The 11,025-nt window shown below is 41.1% G+C and overlaps 1 protein-coding gene across 1 annotated transcript in view; it reads right to left on the minus strand.

Annotated features, from left to right (window-relative positions):
• Positions 1 to 11,025, minus strand: part of FAM228B (family with sequence similarity 228 member B) — a 112,042-nt gene that overhangs the window by 35,147 nt on the left and 65,870 nt on the right.

Consider the following 11,025-nt stretch of genomic DNA (forward strand, 5'->3'; position numbering starts at 1 on the left):
TAGAAAGACTTTCTATTCAATCTCCTGCTCTTCTTTGTGTTCTTCCATAATGAATTCACCCACTAATTTTGTTTTTGAAAATTACTGAAACATAAGCCTACGGATATAATAAATCAAGGAAATGAGTTATATTTTTATTCATTAACTTATAACTGTATATAAAATGTAAAAGTATAATTAAACAATTGGATCTTCTCAAAATGAAAGAAAGCTCTTATTAAAATAAAAGGAAATATATTCATTTAATTAATTTTTCCATGACCACTGACAAATTATCCAAAAGACTGAAACGAATTTCTTAGACAGCATTGACATAAATATAATTGTAATAAATTTATTTATCATTAGCGAATATGGCTATCAAATAAATATTAATAATAAATTTTATTTTTATGTACTTATTTTGGAGACAGAGTCTTGCTCTGTCACTTAAGCTAGAGTGCAGTGGTCTGATCATAGCTCACTGTACCCTCAAATTCCTGAGCTCAAGCAATGCTTCTGCCTCAGCCTCTCAAAGTGCTAGCATTACAAGCATGAGCCACCACCATGCCCAGCCAAATACTGTTTTTATATACAAGTCACATTTTCAGATTTTGAAATAACACAATCTTTAGGGAATAGTGATATTAGTGACAAAATTATGACAGCATTAATTGTTCCATTTTTATAACAAATGTCCACAATTATTAAATACCTGCCAGAAAATGGAAGAGGTTGATTTCTAGCACAGAATTGCCTTTGAGATCCTCTTGTTAGTACAAAAAAATAAAACATTCTCAAGTTAACTGTCAGTGGAAGTAGTTGTCTTCGGTCCCACTGCTTTTATTTCCAGAACAGATGAGTAAAATCTCATCTAAGAACTGTCCTTCCCCATTAACATCCAAAGAAGCCAAGGCTCATGGGAGCTAAGCAACAACTAGAAGCATAGAAAACTCAAATGAGTCTACTCTAGTTTGTTTTCTTTGTTATTTTTGCCTCATAGAGTTGCCCTTCCTGGTAAGTCTGTACCCAGATAGGGGGTAGTGAATTAACATTCCAGATGAAAAATATATATATAAAAAACAACAAACTGAAGACACTGGAGAGTTATCAAAAAGCAGGGAGTTAATGAATGCTATTCAGCACTAGGAAAAAACAAAAACAAACAAACAAAAAAACAGCACTAGATGAATTTCCAGTTTTTTATTAACTTGCCTGAGGAAGGGCCTTAGTCTGAGCTAAAGCAGGTGGCTAAAACTCAGATAGAAACATGCGGCCTAACTGGTTCAGAAATTAGAAGACAGAGTTTGGGGTAATCATGAGAGCTGGAAGGTGAAAGGAAAAATATTGGAAAGGAAGGAGCCAAAAAAGGGATGCCACAAATTCTGCAAATGAACTCTGACCAAATATCTGGCAAACTCTTAAACTGTACATGCATAAGGCAGACTCCATGCAGCCCAGCTAAAGATAAAAAAAGACTAAACAGTGACTTCATCTGCTGCCAACTTCAGGAAAGACAAGTTTGGAGTTCGAGTTCAGCCAAGATAACTGCTTCCTAAAACAAAAACTCAATATTCTTCAGAGGCATATAACAGAATCCAGACCCTCCACAATGTATCATTCATAATGTTCAAAATGTAATCTAGAATTACTAGACACATAAAGAAACAGAGAAATGTGACCCATACTTAAGAAAAAGGCAATCAGTGGAGACCAACTCTGAAATGACCCAAATGTTGGAATTAGACAACAAGGATTTTGGGGGCAGGGCTGAGATAGCCGACTAGAAGCAGTGTGATCAGAGGTTCCCATCGAAAAGAACCATAACAGCATGTGAATCCTGTACCAGCAACCAAAGTACCCAGGTTCTGTCATCAGAACTGACTAGGTGGCTGGCATGACCCACAGAGAGGAAGAACAGTGTGGTGTGGTGGCCACCTGAGAGCCACACAGGGCAGAGGAGCCCCCACCCCCCAGCCAAGGGAGGCAGTGAGTGAGCGTGCTACCCAGCCTGGGAAAACATGCTTTTTCCATGGGACTGTGCAACCCACGGATCAGCAGATCCCATTCATGAGCCCACGCCACCAGGGCCTAGGATCCCAACCGCGGAGCGGTGAAGGTTCTCAACAGCTTCTAAGCTAGAATCTGCTTAAGCTTGCTGAGTTCCTGTGGGGAGGGACGACCAGCACCACAGTTGAGGCTGCCTGCTGTCTAAGCCATTTGAGCTCCTTGTGGGAGGGGTACAGCCAACATTGGGACTGATAGCCACCTAACACACTAAGCTCCCAGGGTCAGGGAAGGGAGCCATCTTTATAGCTCCAGGCCCCACTTTTCCCCCGCTGCAGCCAGGGAGGCTAGACAGCTTGGTCCCAAGAGGTATCATCCACCAGCCCAACACACCGGCTGTGGCAGACGGCAGACAGAGTGCCTCTTCAGGCCTGACCTTGACCCATCCCTCCTCACTGGGTAGGGCCTCCCTGCAGGAACTCCAACAACTCCAGCCAGGGGCTCAGGGACAGAACGCTGATCTCCCTGGGCCTGAGCCCCTAGGGATAGGGGTGGCCGCAGCCTCCACAGACCAGCAGACTTAGTCTTTGCTCCTGCTAGTTCTGAGGAATCCAGGCAGCCCAGACAAGTGGGTTTCCCCCAGTGAGGCACACCCCCTTCACCAATGGACAGTCAAAGTGCTTCATTAAACAAATCCTGCTCCCTGCGCCAGCCAACTGGGTAAGACCCTCCAACAGGGGTTGTCAGACACCCTATACAGGAGCATTCCTACTGGCATCAGGTTGGTACCCTAGAGGTTAGGGATCCCAGAAGAAGGAGAAGGCATCTATCTTTGCTGTTCTCCAGCCTCCTCAAGTGACATCTCCAGGTGCAGGAGTGAACCAGATTAATAGGGCCTGAAGTGAACCCCCAGCAAACTGCAGCATCTCCACAGAAGAGAGACCTGACCATTGCAAGAAAAACAGAAAGCAACAATAACAGCATCAACACAAAAAAAAGTCCCCAGAAAAACCCATCCAAGGGTCAGCAGCCTCAAAGATCAATACTAGACAAATTCATGAAGATGACAAAGAATCAATCAAAAAATGCTGCAAACCCAAAAGGCCAGAGTGCCTCTTCTCCTCCAAATGATTGCAACGCCTCTCCAGCAAAGGCACAGAACTGGACGGAGGATGAAATGGACAAATTGACAGAAGTAGGCTACAGAAGGTGGGCAATAACAAACTCCACTGAGCTGAAGGAGCATGTTCTAACCCAATGCAAAGAAGCTAAGAACCTTGGTAAAAGGTTACAGAAGCTGCTAACTAGAATAACCAGTTTAGAGAGGACCATAAATGACCTGGTGAAGCTGAAAAACACAGCAAGAGAACTTCGTGAAGCATACACAAGTTATCAATAGCCAAATAGACCAAGTAGAAGGAAGGATATCAGAGTTTGAAGACCATCTTGTTGATATAAGGCATGCAGACAAGATAAGAGAAAAAAGGAATGAAAGGGGACAAACAAAACCTCCAAGAAATATAGGACTATGTAAAAAGACCAAACCTAAGATTGATTGGAGTACCTGAAACAGGCGGGGAGAATGGAACCAAGTTGGAAAACACACTTCAGGATATTATCCAGGAGAACTTCCCCAACCTAGTAAGACAGGCCAACATTCAAATTCAGGAAATACAGAGAACACCACTAAGATACTCCATGAGAAGATCAACCCCAAGACACATAATTATCAGATTCTCCAAGGTTCAAATGTAGGAAAAAATGTTAAGGGCAGCCAGAGAGAAAGGCCAGGTCACCTACAAAGGGAAGCCCATTAGATTAACAGCGGACCTCTCAGCAAAAACCCTACAATCCAGGAAAGAGTGGGGGCCAATATTCAACGTTCTTAAAGGAAAGAATTTTCAACCCAGAAATTCATATCTAGCCAAACTAAGCTTCATAAGTGAAAGAGAAATAAAATCCTTTCCAGACAACCAAATGCTGAGTGATTTCATCACCACCAGGCGTGCCTTGCAAGAGCTCCTGAAGGAAGCACTAAATATGGAAAGGAAAAAACCACTAGCAACCACTGCAAAAACACACCAAAATATAAAGACCATGACACTATGAAGAAACTGCATCAACTAATGTGCAAAATAACCAGATAGCATCAGGATGACAGGATCAAATTCACATATAATATTAACCCTAAATGTAAATAGGCTAAATGACCCAATTAAAAGACACAGACTAGCAAATTGGATAGAGTCAAGACCCATCCATGTGCTCTATTCAGGAGACCCATCTCACATGAAAGACACACATAGGCTCAAAATAAAGGAAAGTAGGAAAATTTACCAAGCAAATGGAAAGCAAAAAAAAAGCAAAGGTTGCAATCCTAGTCTCTAATAAAGCAGACTTTAAATGAACAAAGACCAAAAAAGACAAAAAGGGCATTACATAATGGTAAAGGGATTAATTCAACAAGAAAAGCTAATTATCCTAAATACATATGCACGCAATACAGGAGCACCCAAATTGATAAAACAAGTTCTTAGAGACTTACAAAGAGACTGAGACTCCCAAACAATAATAGTGGGAGACTTTACACTGTAAATATTTGACAGATCAAATATTTACAAACTATAAAATATTTACAAACACTCCACTGTAAATATTTGACAGATCAATGAGACAGAAAATTAACAAGGATATTCAGAGGCCGGGCGCAGTGGCTCAAGCCTGTAATCCCAGCACTTTGGGAGGCCGAGACGGGCGGATCACAAGGTCAGGAGATCGAGACCATCCTGGCGAACACGGTGAAACCCCGTCTCTACTAAAAATACATAAAAAACTAGCCGAGCGAGGTGGCGGGCGCCTGTAGTCCCAGCTACTCGGGAGGCTGAGGCAGGAAAATGGCGTGAACCCGGGAGGCGGAGCTTGCAGTGAGCTGAGATCCGGCCACTGCACTCCAGCCTGGGCGACAGAGCGAGCCTCTGTCTCAAAAAAAAAAAAAAAAAAAAGGATATTCAGGACTTGAACTCAGCTCTGGATCAAGCGGACCTAATAGACATCTACAGAACTCTCCACCCCAAATCAACAGAATATACATTCTTCTCAGTGCCACATGGTACTTATTCAAAAATCAATCACATGCTTGGAAGTAAAACACTCCTTAGCAAATGCAAAAGAACTGAAATCATAACAAACAGTCTTTCAGACCACAGTGCAATCAAATTAGAACTCAGGATTAAGAAACTCACTCAAGGCCAGGTGCGGTGGCTCATGCCTATAATTCCAGCACTTTGGGAGCACGAGGCAGGTGGATCACAAGGTCAGGAGTTCAAGACCAGCCTGGCCAAGATGGTAAAAACCCATCTCTACTAAAAATATAAAAATTAGCCGGGCACGGTGGTGCATGCCTGTAATCCCAGCTACTTGGGAGGCTGAGGCAGGAGAACTGCTTGAACCTAGGGGCAGAGGTTGCAGTGAGCTGAGATTGTGCCACTGCCCTCCAGCCTGGGCAACAGAGTGAGACTCTAACAAGAAAGCAAAGAAGGAGAAAGAAAGAAAGAAAAAGAAAGAAAGAGAGAGAGAGAGAAAGAGAGAGAGAGAGAGAGAGAGAGAAAGAAAGAAAGAAAGAAAGAAAGAAAGAAAGAAAGAAAGAAAGAGAGAGAGAAAGAAAGAGAGAAAGAAAAAGAAAGAAAGAAAGAAAGAAAGAAAGAAAGAAAGGAAGGAAGGAAGGAAGGAAGGAAGGAAGGAAGGAAGGAAGGAAGGAAGAAAGGAGGGAGGGAGGGAGGGAGGGAGGAAGGAAAGATAAAGAAAAAAGAAACTCACTCAAATCACACAACTACATGGAAATTGAACATGCTCCTGAATGACAATGACTTCTGGGTAAATAATGAAATTAAGGCAGAAATAAAGAAGTTCTTTGACACCAATGAAAACAAAAAGACAGTGTACCAGAATCTCTGGGACACAGCTAAAGCAGTGATAAGAGGGAAATTTATAGCACTAATTGCCCACATAAGAAAGCTAGAAAGATCTCAAATTGACACCCTAACATCACAATTAAAAGAGCTAGAGAAGCAAAGGCAAACAAATCCAAAATCTAGCAGAAGACAAGAAATAACTAAGAGCAGAATGAAGGAGATATAGAGACGAAAAAACCCTTCAAAAAAATCCATGAATCCAGGAGCTGGGTTTTTTTTTTAAATTAAGAAAATAAATAGACCGCTAGCTAGACTAATAAAGTAGAAAACAGAGAAGAATCAAACAGATACAATAAAAAATTATAAAAGGGATATTTTCATCACTGACCCCACAGAAATACAAACTACCATCAGAGAATACCATAAACACCTCCATGCAAATAAACTAGAAAATCTAGAAGAAATGGATAAATTCCTGGACACATACACCTCCCAAGAATAAACGAGGAAGAAGTCGAATCCCTGAATAGACTAATAACAAGTTCTGAAATTGAGGCAGTAATTAATAGCCTACCAAAAACAAAAAACAACAAAAGGCCCAGGACCAGAGGGATTCATAGCTGAATTCTACTAGAAATACAAAGAAGAGCTCATACCATTCCTTCTGAAACTATTTCAAACAACTGAAAAAGAGGGACTCCTCCCTCACTCATTTTATGAGGCCACCATCATCCTGATACCAAAACCTGGCAGAGACGCAACAAAAAAAGGAAACTTCAGGCCAATATTCCTGTTGAACTACGATGCAAAATTGTCAATAAAATACTGGCAAACCGAATCCAGCAGCACATCAAAAAGCTTATCCACCACAATCAAGTCGGCTTCATCCCTGCAGTGCAAGGCTGGTTCAACATATGCAAATCAATAAACATAATCCATCACATAAATAGAACCAATGATAAAAACCACATGATCATCTCAATAGATGCAGAAAAGGCTTTCAATAAAATTCAACATCCCTTCATGTTAAAAACTTTCAATAAACTAGGTATTGATGGAACATATCTCAAAATAATATGAGCTATTTATGACAAACTCACAGCCAATATCATACTGAATGGGCAAAAGCTGGAAGCATTCCCTTTGAAAACCAGCACAAGACAAGGATGCCCTCTCTCACAATTCCTATTAAACGTATTACTGGAAGTTCTGGCCAGGGCAATCAGGCAAGAGAAAGAAATAAAGGGTATTCAAATAGGAAGAGAGGAAGTCAAATTGTCTCTGTTTGCAGATGACATGATTCTATATTTAGAAAACCCCATCATCTCAGGCCAAAGACTCCTGAAGCTGATAAGCAACTTCAGCAAAGCCTCCAAATACAAATTTGATGTGCAAAAATCACAAGCATTCCTATACACCAACAATAGACAAGCAGAGAGCCAAATCATTAATAAACTCCTATTCACAGTTGCTACAAAGAAAATAAAATACCTAGGAATACAGCTAGCAAGGGATGTGAAGGACCTCTTTCAGGAGAACTACAACCACTGCTCAAGGAAATAAGAGAGGACAGAAACAAATGGAAAAACATTCCATGCTCATGGATAGGAAGAATCGGTATCATGAAAATGGCCATACTACCCAAAGTAATTTATAGATTCAATGCTATTCCCATCAATCTACCATTGACATTCTTCACAGAATTAGAGAAAACTACTTTAAATTTTACATGAAACCAAAAAAGAGCCCATATAGCCCAGACAATCCTAAGCAAAAAGAACAAAGCTGGAGGCATCACACTACCTAACTTTAAACTATACTACAAGGCTACGGTAACCAAAACAGCATGGTACTGGTACCAAAACAGACATATTGACCAATGGAACAGAATGGAGACCTCAGAAATAACACCACACATCTACAACCATCTGATCTTTGACAAACCAGACAAAAACAAGCAATGGGGATAGGATTCCCCTTTAATAAAGAATTCCTTTAATAAAAGGATTCCCTATTTAATAAATGGTGCTGGGAAAACTAGCTAGCCATATGCAGAAAACTGAAACTGGACCCTTTCCTTACAGTGTATACATTAACTCAAGATGGATTAAAGACTTAAATGTAAAACCCAAAACCATAAAAACCCTAGAAGAAAACCTAGGCAATAACATTCAGGGCATGGGCAAAGATTTCATGACAAAAATGCCAAAAGCAATTGCAACAAAAGCCAAAATTGGCAAATGGGATCTAATTAAACTAAAGAGCTTCTATACAGCAAAAGAAACTATCACTGGACTGAACAGGAAACCTACAGAATGGGAGAAAATGTTTGCAATCTACCCATCTGACAAAGGTCTAATACCCAGAATCTACAAAAAACAAACAAGTTTACAAGAAAAAAAAAAATCAAAAAGTGGGCAAAGGATATGAACAGACGCTTCTCAAAAGAAGACATTGGCCGGGCGCGGTGGCTCAAGCCTGTAATCCCAGCACTTTGGGAGGCCGAGATGGGCGGATCACGTCAGGAGATCGAGACCATCCTGGCTAACACGGTGAAACCCCGTCTCTACTAAAAATACAAAAAACTAGCCGGGCGTGGTGGCGGCGCCTGTGGTCCCAGCTACTCGGGAGGCTGAGGCAGGAGAATGGCGGGAACCCGGGGGCGGAGCTTGCAGTGAGCTGAGATCCGGCCACTGCACTCCAGCCTGGGCAACACAGCGAGACTCCGTCTCAAAAAAAAAAAAAAAAAAAAAAAAGAAGACATTTACATGGCCAACAAACACATGAAAGAAAGCTCAACATCACTGATCATTAGAGAAATACAAATGAAAACCATAATGAGATACCATCTCATGCCAGTCAGAATGGCGATTATTAAAGTCACAAAACAATAAATGCTGGTAAGGCTGTGGAGAAACAGGAGCACTTTTACACTGTTGATGGGAATGTAAATTAGTTCAACCATTGTGAAAGACAGTGTGGCGATTCCTCAAGGATATTAGAACCAAAAATACCATTTGACCCAGCAATCCCATTTCTGGGTATGTACCTAAAGAAATATAAATCATTCTACTATAAAGACACCTGCACATGTATGTTTACTGCAGCACTATTTACAATAGCAAAGGTATGTAACCAACACAAACACCCATCAATGATAGACTGGTTAAAGAAAATGTATATATACACCATGGAATACTATGCAGCCATAAAAGGGAATGAGACCATGTCCTTTACAGGGACATAGATGAAGCTGGAAGCCATCATACTCAGCAAACTAACACAGTAACCAGAAAATCAAACACCGCATGTTATCACTCATAAGTGGGAGTTGAACGATGAGAACACATGAACCCAGGGAGGGGAACAACACACATCAGGGCCAACTGGGGGCTGGGGAGCGAGGGGAGAGAGAGCATTAGGACAAACAGCTAATGCACGCAGGGCTTAAAACCTAGATGATGGGTTGATAGGTGCAGCAAACCACCACGGCACATGCAACAAACCTGCACATCCTGCACTTGTATTCCAGAACTTAAAGTAAAATAAGCAAAAAAAAAAAAGGGCCGGGCGCGGTGGCTCAAGCCTGTAATCCCAGCACTTTGGGAGGCCGAGATGGGCGGATCACGAGGTCAGGAGATCGAGACCATCCTGGCTAACACAGTGAAACCCCGTCTCTACTAAAAATACAAAAACTTAGCCGGGCGAGGTGGCAGGCGCCTGTAGTTCCAGCTACTCGGGAGGCTGAGGCAGGAGAATGGCGTGAACCCGGGAGGCAGAGCTTGCAGTGAGCTGAGATCCGGCCACTGCACTCCAGCCTGGGTGACAGAGCGAGACTCCGTCTCAAAAAAAAAAAAAAAAGAAAAAAAAAAAAAGAAAATTATATTGACATGAAAATCTGAAAAAAAAAGAAGACAAGGATTTCAGGACAGTTATGATAGCTATGCTTAAAAATACGCTCATAATTAATGAATAGAAAATCTTAGCACAGAATAGAAATGATAAAAAACCAAGTGGAAAATACAATTCTTAAATTTGAGAAATAAACAAACCTCAATGGGTTAGCAGCAGATCAGAGACGACATAAAAATTGTGAACTTGAGGACAGATCATTAGAAATTACCCAATCTGAAAAAAAGGAAGAAGAAATATTAGAAAATAATGAACAGAGTCATAGTGACATATGAGATAATATCAAAAGATTCAACAAATGGATAATCAGAGTTGCAGAAATGAGGAGTAAAAGAATGAACAGAAAACAACTGTTTGAAAAAATAATGTCTGGATGAGAACTTTCACTTTTGGACAAGACAGAGTAACAGGAAACAGACTTACTCTCCCACCTGAAACAACTTTAAAAAAAAGATAAAATAGATGAAACAACAGTTTCCAAGATATCGAACATCAGGCAAAGAAGAACAGTGGCCCCTGGCCCCTGAGAAACAGAAAACAAACAGCCCAGCTGTCTGCCTGAATTGAGGAGTAGGGATGGGAGTCTGGAGAGGCCAGAGCAGTTGGAGTTCATAGGTTAGAGTACTACAGGGAGGAAGGCTACAAGAATGGAGCTCTGGAGATCTGCAGAGTCAAGTCCGCAGAGGTCCCCTTGAGTCTTCAGCTGATGGTAAACACTATATGCCTGTGAGAAAAATACCCAAAGGAACAATGGGCAAAGAAACACCTGCAAGAATTAAGGAATCAATCCCTAGAGGTCACACAGTCCCAGGAGTATTCGTTCCCTTTAGCATCAGCCAGAGGAAAAAAATCCCATAGTTCGAAGTGCATAGAGTAGAGTATTTGGAAAGGTTTTGTATCAGTACTGAAACAAAATTGGCCCTACGGCAGACACTGCTGTGGTCGTGTCTAGCAAAACTTCGGAGGCAAGACCTGAAAGAATCCTGCTGTGTCCAAGTAACTTAACTGAATCCGAGGGGAAAAATGAAGAATATTTATGGGAAATCTGTGCACTTGTACTTAAAAAAAAAAAGAATATTTATGGCAAACCAAAAATATCTAGCACTCAACATGGTTAAAATTCAGTCTTGCATTCAATCAAAAATCACCAGGCATACAAAGAAATAGGAAAATTTAACCAATAATCACCAGGTATACAAAGAAATAGGAAAATTTA

This window comes from Macaca mulatta, chromosome 13 (genome assembly GCF_049350105.2).
Source record: "Macaca mulatta isolate MMU2019108-1 chromosome 13, T2T-MMU8v2.0, whole genome shotgun sequence".
NCBI lineage: Eukaryota > Metazoa > Chordata > Mammalia > Primates > Cercopithecidae > Macaca > Macaca mulatta.